Genomic DNA, 14408 nt, shown 5'->3' on the forward strand with positions numbered 1-14408 from the left:
TCCTAATTATGTTATACTTTATTTACATTGTACTAAATATATTCTAATTTAATATAGTATCCTACATAAAATACATGTATTTTAAAGTATTATACTTGATAAGTAAGTATTGAGTGATCTTTTATTTATTTGTTTTGAAGCATCTTCAATTAATTAATATTATTGGAGTAACTGTATTTTGTATTCATGGTTAAAATTAGTAAAATAATTTCACCAATTTCTATATATCTTAATTCTTGTTTGGAATGATTATGATATAAAAATCTAATGTGTTATTCATGACATAGTTATAAATGTCTTATCATCAATTATTTTTTAGAAATATCTAATTTTCAAAATGACATTATTTTTCTCTTGAAAAACATCTATTATATATATAGACTGATCTATTTAGTTGATTATATTTAAAGAAAAATTCAACTAATTTCTTTTGAATCTACGCTTAATTACTATATTTTACTAAATTTGTAGTACAAAATAATTAAGTATAATCTTAAGTAGATAAGATAGTCATTTGTAGTTATTATTAATGAGAAATTTAATTGTCTTCTTCAATAAAGAGATTTATTTTAAGCGATTTTTTTTTTCCAAAGGTATGCATTGGTACCTCATGAACATTTTTTTTAGGTACAATTCAAAAATATTTTTTAAACTAAAGCGTACAATTTTTTTTATTAACTGAACAATATTTATTTTTAAAAATAAATCGAATGAACTATACATGTACACAAAAAAATATACACAAGAATATTTTTTATTAAATGAACAAAATATTCAGATAATGATAAGCAAATAAATCCACACATACGATGTTTAAGACTGAAATTAATCATTGAAATAAAAAGGTTTTTTAAAAAATCACATTTGAGAAGTATCAAATATATTACTGAACTTTGTGAGAAGTATCACATTAAAGAAAGTTTCTAAATTACCTTGTATGTAATTAACTTATTTATAGTGTTATGTCATAATTTCACTATAAAATATCAAAAGAATTTATAACAGGAAAAAAAAAATGTATACATAAAATTCATCTAACTATTAAATTTATCACACGAAACTTATTTTTCTATATTTATCACATAGAAGTACAAACTTTATTCAATAAAGATTTGTTATTGTCTGAAAAGAATAGTCTTTATCATAAAAAAATATTTTATTTATTTTTTAAAAGATGATTATGAAATCTAATATTCAAATGAGTATTTTTTTTTTTTTTGAAATATAATATTCAAATGAATATATTAGTGAAGAAAAAAAAGCAAATCATATTATTTTTTACTATTGATGATAGTGTATTAAATAGACTATAATAAAATTAAAATAAAGAAAACAAATGTAATATTATCCCCAATAAATTTTGTGTTATGAAGTTAGATATTAACGAATATTTTTTTTTGTGTGCTTGATTTTAGAATTGGATGATTTGTATATAATAGAAATAAATAAATATTATTTTACAAGTTCAAAATTAGAAAATCATTGATAAATTGTATCCAAAAATATTTTATGGAATTAGAATTTGTATAATTTAATTTTACATGTAATGGAAAAGAAAAGAGAAAGGCTGACAAAAAAGATAAAGAAAAAGGAACAAAGAAAGAGTGAATTAGGAAGAATTAAGAGAAGGTGAAGTTAGATTATAATGGTCCCACATTATAAAGTCCATTAAATAATTTTCTTCACACAATTAATAATAATTCTAACTCACTAAACATAATAATTGTTGTTGACACATATTTTTAGAAGTTTAGAAAATAATAGTAATAAAGACTTGATTTTACTTTAAAAGAAAAAAAAGTTAAATTAGTCTTTTTACAATTCTGACCAAATTACGGCAACATAATTCTGGCCATTTAGCAGTCAGTTCCCACCAGCTTATATTATAAGTTGGAATTTGTTGTATGGCTGGTTGGTCCAGAATTCGAAGTAGGTGTTTTGTCCGTGTGTTTGCTTTCTTGACAAAATTGAAATGCTTGTTGAATTGTTTTCTCTCATCTCATTGACAGCCATTCCTACCTGACAGGCTGTGCCAATCCTTGGGACTTGTGCAGGGAGAAGTTCCTCCATTCCTCTGTTCCTCAAAAGTGCACATGTATGTTTTGTTGAGCAGCCACATCCAACGTTCGATCTCCTTTTGTAAGATAAATTCTTCTTTTAGTGGGAGAGCCGTATGAGGGGGAAGCTTAAGCGGAAATGAAAGAGGAGGTTGAGAGAAGCCACTAAATTGAGAGCTTCGCTCGCTCGCTCGCTCTAACGCTCGTTTAGTAGACAGTGAGTGGAGTGCATAAGCTCCTTTAGAGATAGGGGTGAGTACTACACGAGCTCGTAAGTAAAGTACGGAACGAGCCTTGTCTACGAAGCAGAGCGACCTCATCTTGCTTGCTTCTGGCGAAGCTTCTAGCTCTAAATAATAGGAATTCAGGTATGGCAGGAATACTGTCGACCATTACGAGCGATAGCGAAGCAAGTCTGTGTTTGGATTGATTTATTTTAATTTTTAAGTAGCGTTTTTTAGTTTTTTTTTAATTAATTTCTTAAAGAATTTGGAAAAGACAAACATATTGTAACATGGATGTTCATATTAATATATATTATGTGTTGTAAGATAATTATACACACAATATGTTAAGTGGTATATATTAGTTAATCATATGATATACTTGGTGTCCAAAGTATATACGTGGCAAGAAAATGTCAATGTATCACACTTGATGCCCAAGTATATACAACTATATATATCCGTCCTATCTTTTGGTAACAAAAAGAGAAACAAGAGCAAGTGAAAAAAAAATACTATTATATATACTATTTCTCATTCATCTTTCATGTTATTTCAACATTAATATTTATTTTATAACAAAAAAATATTATTAAGCAGCTATTTTTAGACAAGACAAGTACAAATAATTTTTAAAAAGTTATTCCAACCCCCTCGCTTGGATCATGCTCGTATTAGGTACAGAGGCGAATCATTAGATCAATATTAGGATTTGTTGCCTTCGATCAAGCTGTTACAAGAAAAATATCTGTGGAGGCCAAAGTCACATGCGGATCCAAAAAAATTATTTTATGAATTTCTGATTCTAAAAAAGGCAGCTTACTAGATTGTGGATAAAATATTATTACATATGCAATATTTTTAAATATAGATATAAAATTTTGACATAAACTACTAGAGTACTTTTTTCAATTCATAACTAGAACTTGAACTCTATCAAAATTACATGAAGAGCTTTTGAGACGTTGAGATGAAAATATATTTTCACTCCCATATTATTATCTCTGCATGAACTTAATTATCTGAAAACAAGAATAATATTCTATTATTTTTTTGAAAAAGACATTCCTACTTTAATCACACATACAAATTACTATGTCGGACTATATGCACATACATAGTCAAATAGTTGTATGAAAAAATAAATGAAATAATAGTCAAAATATTTTTTTGTGATTCTAACCTGTTAGCTAATTGTCTAAGGTGTAGGGCTGCTAATATATATATATTATATATATATTCAACAATATAAGGCACGAGTTTCTCCCTAGTAGTGATCAGAATAGCCTAAAAATGTTGAAAATGTTGAAAACTGCCAACATCAATGTGGTTGTGGCGTGGATTTGATTGTTACACATGGAACGAAGTTGACTAAAACCTGAAATTTTTCAAACTAAAATGTTCATCACGTTATCCCAGTCCCAAAATATCCATGGATTTAAATTATAGTACCGACAGTTTAATGATTTTTTTTATATCAATAATGCAATCTACCATGCTATCCTAGGGATAAAGTATAGGACAATTTTATTTATCCCACCATTTATATCTTGGTGATGGGATAAACTATTTCATATACATGATGGAATAGCTTATTTCGAAATAATTAATCACAAGATAACTTGTTCCCAACCCAACTACTCATTAAAAAATTATTATGTATAGCACGTTAATGACAATGTTATTAAATAAAATTATGTACAATTATTTCTTAAAGTGATTTAATTTTGTAAATATTTTTTATACAATCGATCCATAGAATTTACATGTGTGCGATATCCTTGGAAGTCAAACATTTATTTGGTCTTAGTCGCAATAAAGGAAACAGTAAGATTTTATCATAATTTATAGCAGGCTGCTTTGACCATTAAAATTTAAAATGAAAAGAACTAAATTTAGACCCTGCTCTACTTGGAGGACAAAATTCCGCTAAATTCAATCTTTCTCAACAAGTTAGAAATTATAGCGTCTTTTATTTTTCAAAATCATGAAATTGCGTGACAAGTTCCTACTTTTGATAATTCAAATCCATCTAACGTCATATTCCTCACGTTCATTTGAATAATGCTACTATTAGCTTCCTTTAGTCTATTGTCTGGTCAAAAGCTAGCCTCCCTCAACTAGTATAAAATGGCAATGGATCACCAAATAATATACCTACCTACTAAACAATACTCAAACCAAAAGTTCTAAAAGTTTGCCATTTTCTCTCTTTTTTCTCTTCTTGACCAAAAATGGCTATTATTACAACTAAATGCAAGAGCGTCATATTGTTGCTGCTTCTTTTGTGCATTTCAATTAACTTTTTAACCTCTGAAGCAAGGCCTCTTGATATCTTGAAGGTTCAAGGTTCTGACAGGGCTTTTAATTGGTTAAATATGGCTGCTATCAAGAATGGCCTTAATCTTGGAAGCAGCCATAAGTTTAACAGTCAAATATATCTCGGAATTAAGAATTCAGGTCCAAGCCCCGGAGAGGGACACAAGGTTACCACGGGCAATCATCAATAGTTGCCACAACTATAACCAAGCGTGCAACTCCAATTTTGAGGGAGAGATACATATCTAATCACTCTTGGCATTCTTTTAACGAAGGGAATTTCACATTCTTAGCATATACACATTATTTCATTTTTTTTTATTAGTAAACATATTAATTAGCACTACAACTGGCTAGCTAGGTAAATAGATGCATGTATAACGTGGTATATATATTTTTATATAGTGATAAATGGTAGTAATGTGTATCTAATTCCTTGATGTGTATTTTCATCTACTTCTTTTCAAGTTCAAAGCCAAATACACGGACATCCAAATTTGGTTACAAGGGCAGTGAACATTAATTACCGTTTCTCTTGCGTCTTTATTTTTATTTTAATTTATTAGATGAGCCTTCTTTATATATAAAGAAGTTTCGGTAGAGTCCTCGCTTTTGTAAATATATCAACTTTGATTATGAATAATGGAATATTTAAAATTAAATTTGTATATATATATAATAAGTCACAATGCAACTATCATTGTAACTATCTTGTTAACTTTCAACTAAAGATAACAAGATTTTTAGTTACCAATGCAACTATCATTGTAACTATCTTGTTAGCTTTCAACCAAAAGCTAACAAGATTTTTAGTTACATATTTATTATTTAGTTAAATAATAAATATGTCATTGTATGAGCTATTTATTACTCATTCCTTTTGAATTTGTTAATTTGATTTTGATCTGACACATAGTTTACGAAAGTAAATAAGATTTTGAGAAAAAACATTAAGTGATACTTGAAGTTGTCCCAGATTTTCAAAAAGACACCTTAATTTTGCGTGCGTCCTATTACCCCACAAAATATTCAAAATCACAATAAATACACATTTTTTACACAATATTTCCACTTTGGACAAAAATATCCTTCGAATGTGCAATTTCTTAAAAACAAAAAGTCCGACCCATTATTGATGTATTGAAGGATGCTTTGGTAATTTCCTATGATGAATTTGTTTTGTTTGTTTCTTTTAAATTTATTTTACTATACTAAATAATTGTATAAAATATTATGAATCACGATAATTAATTACTTAAATATTTAAAAGATATAAAAATATATAAAAGATCTGATTGACTCTTCAAATTTTACCGATGACATATAAATTAGGACAAATGAAATAATATATATTATTTGAAAATTTCTTAGAAAGTACTATAAATTGCAGTAATTAACAGGTAGAAATATTTCAAAGACAAAAAAAATTGATTGAATCTCAAATTTTTTTTAGTACTACATAAATTGAGAAAGAAGAAATGACCTCTATTATTTGAAAATGGCGAAAAAGTATTACAAATCATACAATAAGAATTAACAATTTAAAATTTTAAAAGACTTTAATACTTTATACTTATTCTATTTCCACTTTGGACAAAAATATCCTCCCAATATGCATATTTTTTTAAACAAAAAGTGGGACCCATTATTGATGTATTCAAGGATGCTTTGGTAATTTTCCTATGATGAATTCGTTTTGTTTGTTATTTAATTTTTTAAAAATAATTGTATAAAATATTATAAATCACAATAATTATTTACTTAAATATTCAAAAGATATAAAAATATGTAAAAGATTTGATTAACTCTTCAAATTTTATCGGTGACACATAAATTGGACAAATGAAATAATATATATTATTTGAAAATTACTTAGAAAGTACAATAATTTACAGTAATTAACAATAGAATATTTTAAAGACAAAAAAAATTGATTGAATCTCGAAATTTTATTAGTACCGCATAAATTGAGAAAGAGGAAATAACCTTTATTATTTCAAAATTGCGTAAAAGATATTACAAATCATACAACAATAATTAGCAATTTAGAATGTTAAAAGACATAAAAAATCTTTTACCATAGTTAACAATAATTAAAAATTTAAACTATTTTAAATTAATATTAAAGTTTGATTCACTCTTTAATTTTGTCTTTGTCACATAAATTGAAACAAAAAATAATACATATTGGGCCCGTGCTAACACTGGCTCCGATGTCTAGTGGCTAAATAGATGAAAATAATCAAATTGGAGAATATTAGTTAGTGTTTTTTTTTAATTAGGTATTAGCCTTTCAACTTTGTCTGGTCAAACATCACATGCATCAACTGAGAATTGAGAAACAAAAGTCATAATTCCATATTAAATTCGAGAATAATACTCACAAAAGTGAGCACACATATATACACTATTGTGCAAAGTGACGAATGGTGATATTTTCACATTTAAATTAAATACAAATTCTCCAAAGTTGAAAAAGTAGAGATCTTTTGAAAAATATCTTACACCAGTATTTCATCAAAACAAATTAAATTTTAACTTTTATGTATTTATTGAGGTTATAAAACTTGTAGTTACTCTTTTCCCCTCCAAAAATACCTAGTAATAAAAAGTTGAGTATTTGCTTGCACGGAGAAAACAATGAACAATATCTTTTACTCCCTCCGTCCCTTTTTAGTTGTCCACTTTAGAAATGGCACACAGATTAAGGCAACAATGATTAGCACAGTGAAGTTACAATTTTACCCTTATGACAACTTTTCACTTCAAAATTACAACCACTTATTTGAATTAAAGTGAAATAAATTGGAGGGAAACAACATACACTTTTACAATTTTCAAGAAGTGTAAATAAGGGTATAATAGGAAAAAATTTGTTGTCCTTTCTTGATTTGTCAAAATGGACAACTAAATAGGGACAACTAAAAAAGGAAATATGGACAAGTAAATAGGGACGGAGGAGTACTTTTCAGTTTTCATATGTAGTAAATAAAACATAAATACATACTCCCTCTATTCCTAATTACTTGTCCACTTTTCTTTTTATAGTTGTCCTTAATTACTTGTCAATTTAGACAAATCAAGAAAAGACAAAATGATTTTACCTATTATACCCTCAATTAATTACTTTGAAAAAGGTACAATTTATTGAAAATCTTAAATTTTTAATACATCTACTTCATAATTAATAGAGGTAAAATGGTAAACTCATTATGTCAATAATTACTTTCTTAATATGTGTGACAATTCAAAAGTAGACAAGTAATTTGGGACAGAGGGAGTAATACATATATTATCAATCATGATCCTCCTCCTACAAAGTTCACTAAAAGTCTAAAATAGTTAATTTCATTGTGTAAATAATCTATTACACAATCATAGTCTATATAAATGTAGTTGCAAACAAGAAGTTGAAATAGTTTGTTTGGCTAATTAAGTTATTATAGGGAACTAAAAACACTTTTCTGTTTATTTAAGATCTGAGATACTTTTAAATCATGTAATAAATCAGCAATTATACCATATATCCAATACTATTGCATTGGTTTAAAATTTATATTGGTTTAACTTAATCAAAGCTTTTTTATGATAAATATTTATAATTGTTTCTTTGTTTTTATGTGCTAATTGTAAAACGAGCTTTGATGACTGTCGTTTCTCTTAATCCAATATCTAAATTTATGTTTTTCTCCGAAAAGATTGAACAGGCACAGTCAATTTTTCTAAATACCAAAAGATGAATTAATATTTATTGATTAGAAAATACAAATGGCTAATCTCTAAATATACTTCAATATAAAATTATTTTGATAAAAATGATTCTCAACAACATTTTAAAAAAAAAATCGATCGACCAAATTCATAACACCATAGTAGAAATTAACAAAAAAAAAAGTAGATAAATCAAATAACGAATGGAAAAAAAAACTATTTGAATTTTGCGATATTGTCATATTATTTTTCCTAGTATAAAAGATATATGGATTAAAACATATGTTTAATAGCGGAGCGAATTGAGCGAGGACACGCAATAAGGTCCAACTCAACAACTCTAGGTATATCATTATTAAGACATTTCAAGAGATAATGTTCTAATCCACTGAAAATTCAGAACAAGTGATGCAAACTCATTTAGTTTCGGAATGACGAGACCAATAACGTGTCAACAATCAATCAAGATAAGCTTGATCTACAACAGTACCCAAAGAGTATTCCAGAATTTGTTCCTCTAGTTTTGTAACCACATATATAACACTCTACCTTGCAAATAATATATAGGCATAATACATAAATAAGAACCTTAATTTGACTTCAAATTGTAACTTTGACATTTAACTTTGATAGTGTACAAAGAGACACTTTAACTATCCGAAATTTAAACAAAAAACACTTGAATATTTCAGGCAAAACACGTGATATACAAATGCTCTGACGTGAAAAAGTGAACCACTCAGTTGCTGCCAACTAACTAAAATAAATACACCTAGATTTTAAAAATAATAAAAATAAACTATAATATAGAATAAGGTGAAAGTGAAAACAAATTCATTTTTAGGAAAAAAAAAATTAGTACGCTCTTCTTCTCTTTCTTCTAAAAAAAAAATCCTAATCTGAATTTCTAAAATTCAAGCCCTTTATATTCAAATCAAAGAAAAAATTGTTTAAAATATGTGCTGAAATTTCATATACTTGCGGCAATCTATTCTTCTTCCTCAATTTAGTCATGGTATCAAGGTTCAACATTTTACAAACAAGAATTTGCATATTGTTGATCAAATGCTCAAGCTAATATGAGAATCAGTAGAGGAAACTAATGATTTTGTTGTAAAATTATTTCAGAGCAGCCCATAAATATGGGAAGACATGAGAATCAATGAACTTCTCCTTCTTTTCTTTAGTTTGAAGTGTATTTGTGCTTTAAGTTGTCAAATACTTAATGGAAAAAACAGGGTGTTTTGTGTATTGTGATTGTCATAGTGAATAGCAAATTACAATTATGAATTTTTGGAGGCCAAAAAATGAACATATAGTGCTAAAAATTATTAAGTAAAATGGTGCACTTAAAGTGTTTGATAAATTGTCTAAATGAATTTTTCAGAGATTTTTGTCAAATTTGAGTAGCAATCTGATACCTAATCAAAATGTAAGGAGTCCCTTAAGTGTGGATCGGATTCATTGATCGAGAACCTTCGAACTTAAATTGCATTCAACTTTTACAAGTGTATACTCACCTATCTTGCCAAAAAAAAAAGAACTTCATTATATTTTTTTTCCCAATAACAAAAAATTAATTAAATGTCACTTGCTTTTTGCAGTGAACAACAAATAATGCAAAAAAGAGGGGAAAACTGTTGAAAAAAATAGAAAGAGGGTTTACTTGTCCTTTCAATGTTTTTTTTACGGCATAATACATATATTGACCCCTAAACTTGGCTTCAAATTTTAACTTTGACCTTTAACTTTGTAAGTGCACAAATAGGCACTTTAACTATCCAAAACTTAAACAAAAAAACACTCGGATCCTACCTGGCAAAATGCGTGAAATACACTCAAATTAGGCGCGTCAGATGTAAAAATTCAAGGGGTCAACAGTAAAAAAAGCATTGAAAGGACAATTAAACCCTTTTTATATTTTTTTCAACAATTTTCCCCTCTTTTTTGCATTATTTGTTGTTTACTGCAAAATGCAAGTGACATTTAATAAAAAATTTTGTTATTACGAAAAAAAATTATAATGAAGTTTTTTTTTGGCAAGAAGGAAAAAGGAACACGTGTAGTACTAAATTTTTTTTTTGAGATTCAATCAATTTTTTTTGTCTTTGAAATATTTCTAGCTGTTAATTACTGTAATTTATAGTACTTTCTAAGAAATTTTCAAATAATATATATTATTTCATTTGTCCGAACTTATGCGTCACCGGTAAAATTTGAAGAGTCAATCAGATCTTTTATATATTTTTATATCTTTTAAATATTTAAGTAATTAATTATCGTGATTTATAATATTTTATACAATTATTTAGTATGGTAAAAGAAATTTAAAAGAAACACGCATCCTTCAATAGTAAAATATGGGTCCCCCTTTTTTTTTACAGGTTGACCTCATGTCTGTATAGTCTTTTTTTGTCTAGAAGGAAAAAGGAACACGTGTCGACCCCAAGGTCCTCTCTATTCCCGCTTATTATATTATATACTAGTGATGAAGAGCCCGTGCTAATAATTAATTTAAAAGTTAATTTTTAATTGACGTTAAATAAATAGTTTTAAATTTTAAATTTGAATAAATTATATATATTTATATGGTAGTAAATGTTCACGTTAACTCTAAAATGAATACATCACTATTAATAAAGCTTGAAGTTTAAAGAAAAATCCTTAAATGACCAAAATAACCCTAAAACTCAATTTTAATCACAAAAAGCATACATGTCCACGGTGTGGTGGCTGATTCATCAACTAATTTTTTGTATGTTTTTTCAAAAATATTTTAGTTGCTAATTTGTTATAATTTATAAAAATCATTAACGTCATTTTCGAATAACTTATAGTATTGTTAACTTTCAATAATATATATTGTTCCATCTATTCAAATTCATGTGTCACCAATAGAATTTCAAGAGTCAACAAAAAATTTTCTAAAAAAATATATTTTAATTATGATTTATAGTACTTTTAAATATAACGTATAGTGTGTTTGTAAGCTATTATTAGATTGAAAAAATATTTTAAATTAGTAATTATTGTAATTAATAGTGTATATTACGTAATTTTCAAATTTGTAATAAAATTTTTTAAATATTAAGTCTAATAATTTATAGTATCTTAAATGTAATCTTTGAATACACATAAATTAAAAAAAGAAATAAGACAAATAAATTATAAATTGAATAATTGACATTTTCAAATATTAATTTACCACAAAATCAAAGTGAAGGAAGAAGTTGTGAGGCAAAAATAAAGAGAAATTATTTGAAAAGGTGTCAAATAGACAGGAAAACGGGCCCATATGCATTGAATAGTTGGCAGCCATTGAGTGGGTCACTAATACATGTGGCAGCGTGTGCATTTCACGTTTTTGGCTCCAAAAATCGCGTGTTTATTTATTTAAAGGTAGGATAGTTAAAGTGCCTATTTGTGCATTATGAAAGTTGGAGGTCAAAGTTAAAATTTGAAGCCAAGTTTAGGGGTCAATATATGTATTATGCCTTTTTTTTACTATTGGGCTCCTCGATTTTTACATCTGACGCGCCTAATTTGAGTGTATTTCACGCATTTTGCCAGGTAGGATCCGAGTGTTTTTTTGTTTAAGTTTTGGATAGTTAAAATGTCTATTTGTACACTCACAAAGTTAAAGGTCAAAGTTATAATTTGAAGTCAAGTTAAGAGTCTAATTTATGTATTATGCCTAATATATAGTACTCCATAGTTTATTATAGGGGGCATTCGACACAAAACACGTTACTTAAGATTACATTGTATATAAATTCATCACTCTTTCCTGGATCACTTAAATCACGAGTGTAACCAGGAGTTTCACAAAGGGTATCCAGAAAAAGTATAATAAAAGCTCTTTTCAAAAATTAGAACTAGTGAGATTCGAGCACACAATCACTACCTCATTTCAAGGAGGTGAAACCACTGGATTACAATAGCTTGTTATGTTAAGGGTGTCCAAAATATTTTATTTAATCATTTCGTATATCATTTTATTTGTATATATGGTATTTTTTTCCGACGAAGGGTGTTCTATGTGGCTACGCCACTGACTTACATGACATTTCATTTTCATCACATTTACTATATTCCGCACTATAACTTAAACACCAACACTCTATTTGGATTATTATTACACGTTGTTTCATAATGTACTATATTGTATTGTACTATATGGTACTGTACTGTATGGTTGCACAATGTTTGGTTAGACTGTATTGTTTGTTGTTGTTTAATAACATTTTTATTGTTTGTTTCGATTGTATGTTCTGTATTGTAATTTATAAATTTACTAAAATATCCTTAATTATTCTAGGGTAGGAGGTTTGACTAGAATTAAATAATATAGGATAAAGGATAAAATAGTATCACTACAATAAAAGTGTAAATTACATGGGGATTAGTATGAAAATTTGCAGGAAAATAAGTTTCCTACGGATTTTCATACTAATTCCCAGGAAAATTCCCATGTAATTCACACTTTTCTTGTAGTGTATTATGAAATATTAAGTAAAATATAATTGGAAAAAGAAATTAAGTAACAATGGTAACACACCAAATCGGCTGTTCCATAAAATGGGGGTTTTCATTATTACGTAACAACGAAATTTAACAATACAATATATTTTTAAGTAACAATCAAAACAAACATTATAGGTATGGTAACGATACAATACAATACAATAAGTAACAATAATCCAAACAGAGGGTAAATTATCTTCCTACAACATTGCTTGACAATTTCATATAGGCGGAATGACCTGGTAAGCCCTTATATTTGACTCTATTTGTAAGTTAGACCCTTATACTTATGATTTTGTCAACTAAACCCTTAAACTCGTTTAAAGACAATATTTTAAATCCTTTCCTCATCCTATGTGTGCGCGTGTGATACACTTATTTACACGTAGGATTCCACGTCATTTTTAATGACACATAAGATATTAAAGATTAGACAAATAAAATAAAAATAAAAGCCATATCCCCATCACATTTCTGCCTTTAACTCCGCCGCTCTCCTCCGTTCATCGTTCTCCGATCAATGGCTTCAAAGAAGGCACAAGCTCCACCTCCATCTTCCAAGCCAGCAGATCTACACCAGGGCTACCAACACTTAATATGCGTTATTTTATTTGCTTAAATAGCTCTTGTAGGGGCTACTTGTTTTAGAAATTTCTAAGCTTATTATGGAAAATATCAAAGGACATATGAGCTACACAGCTATTTTGAGCAATAGTTTATCACAGTTACTATTTTGACTATGATGACTATTTAATTGAGTTATTTATCTCCAAAAAAAAAAGAGCATACCTTGTAACTTTTATTATTTTCTCCATTTTTTGCTCTCAAATTGAGCACAAATTCATGTTAAATGGATAGAATTCTTACCAATTTGGCTTGAATTTTACATTATTGGTTCACAAACACAAACCCAACAAATCTCTATACAATTTTAAATTTATTTCATAAATTCACAAAACCCATTTGTTATTTCTGAAGCTTCATCAAGCTTATCAATGAAGTTTTTCATTTTTCAATACCCAATCACCAAAAAATACACACGAAATCGAGATTTTGAAAAACCAAACATGACAAAACGAAAAGAACTAGGAGGAAAATTGATTTGCAGCAAAAAGAATGAACTTTGAGAAAATATTTAGGGGTGGGACAGTATGTAGAGGTGTTAAGAAGAAGAACAAGGGAAATGATGGGTGAATCCAAAGAAAGAAGGAAAGAAGTGGAGTAGGTATAAGAAATTTTGTTGGGGCGGGGGTGGGGTGGGATGGGGGGGGGAGCAGCGATGGGTTGCTTTGAAGAAGAAGATGACTTCCCCCTTTTTTGTCTTTTTTTTTTTTTGTTGTTTTCATTTTATTTTTTTAAAATTTTAATGTTTTTTTCATATTAATTTTATTCTTGCTTTAAAACGCGTGGTATTACGCATCGTTCCAAGTCAGCAATATTAATGCCACATGTGTTCAGTCAACGATCAGAGGTGTTTAATATGTTGTGTTTAATCGAGTTCAAGGGTCAAGTTGACAAAGTCGTAAGTGTAAGGGTCCAAAATACAAACAGAGTCAAGTACAAGGGCCTCCCA

At 27.9% G+C, this 14408-nt stretch overlaps 1 protein-coding gene across 2 annotated transcripts in view; it reads left to right on the forward strand.

Annotated features, from left to right (window-relative positions):
* LOC125822871 (lysine-rich arabinogalactan protein 18-like) overlaps window positions 1–14408 on the forward strand; it is a 217815-nt gene that overhangs the window by 78867 nt on the left and 124540 nt on the right. The gene's annotated exons all lie outside the window — the stretch shown is intronic.

This window comes from Solanum verrucosum, unplaced genomic scaffold, assembly GCF_900185275.1.
Source record: "Solanum verrucosum unplaced genomic scaffold, falcon-dt-bn FXZP01000103.1, whole genome shotgun sequence".
Taxonomy (NCBI): domain Eukaryota; kingdom Viridiplantae; phylum Streptophyta; class Magnoliopsida; order Solanales; family Solanaceae; genus Solanum; species Solanum verrucosum.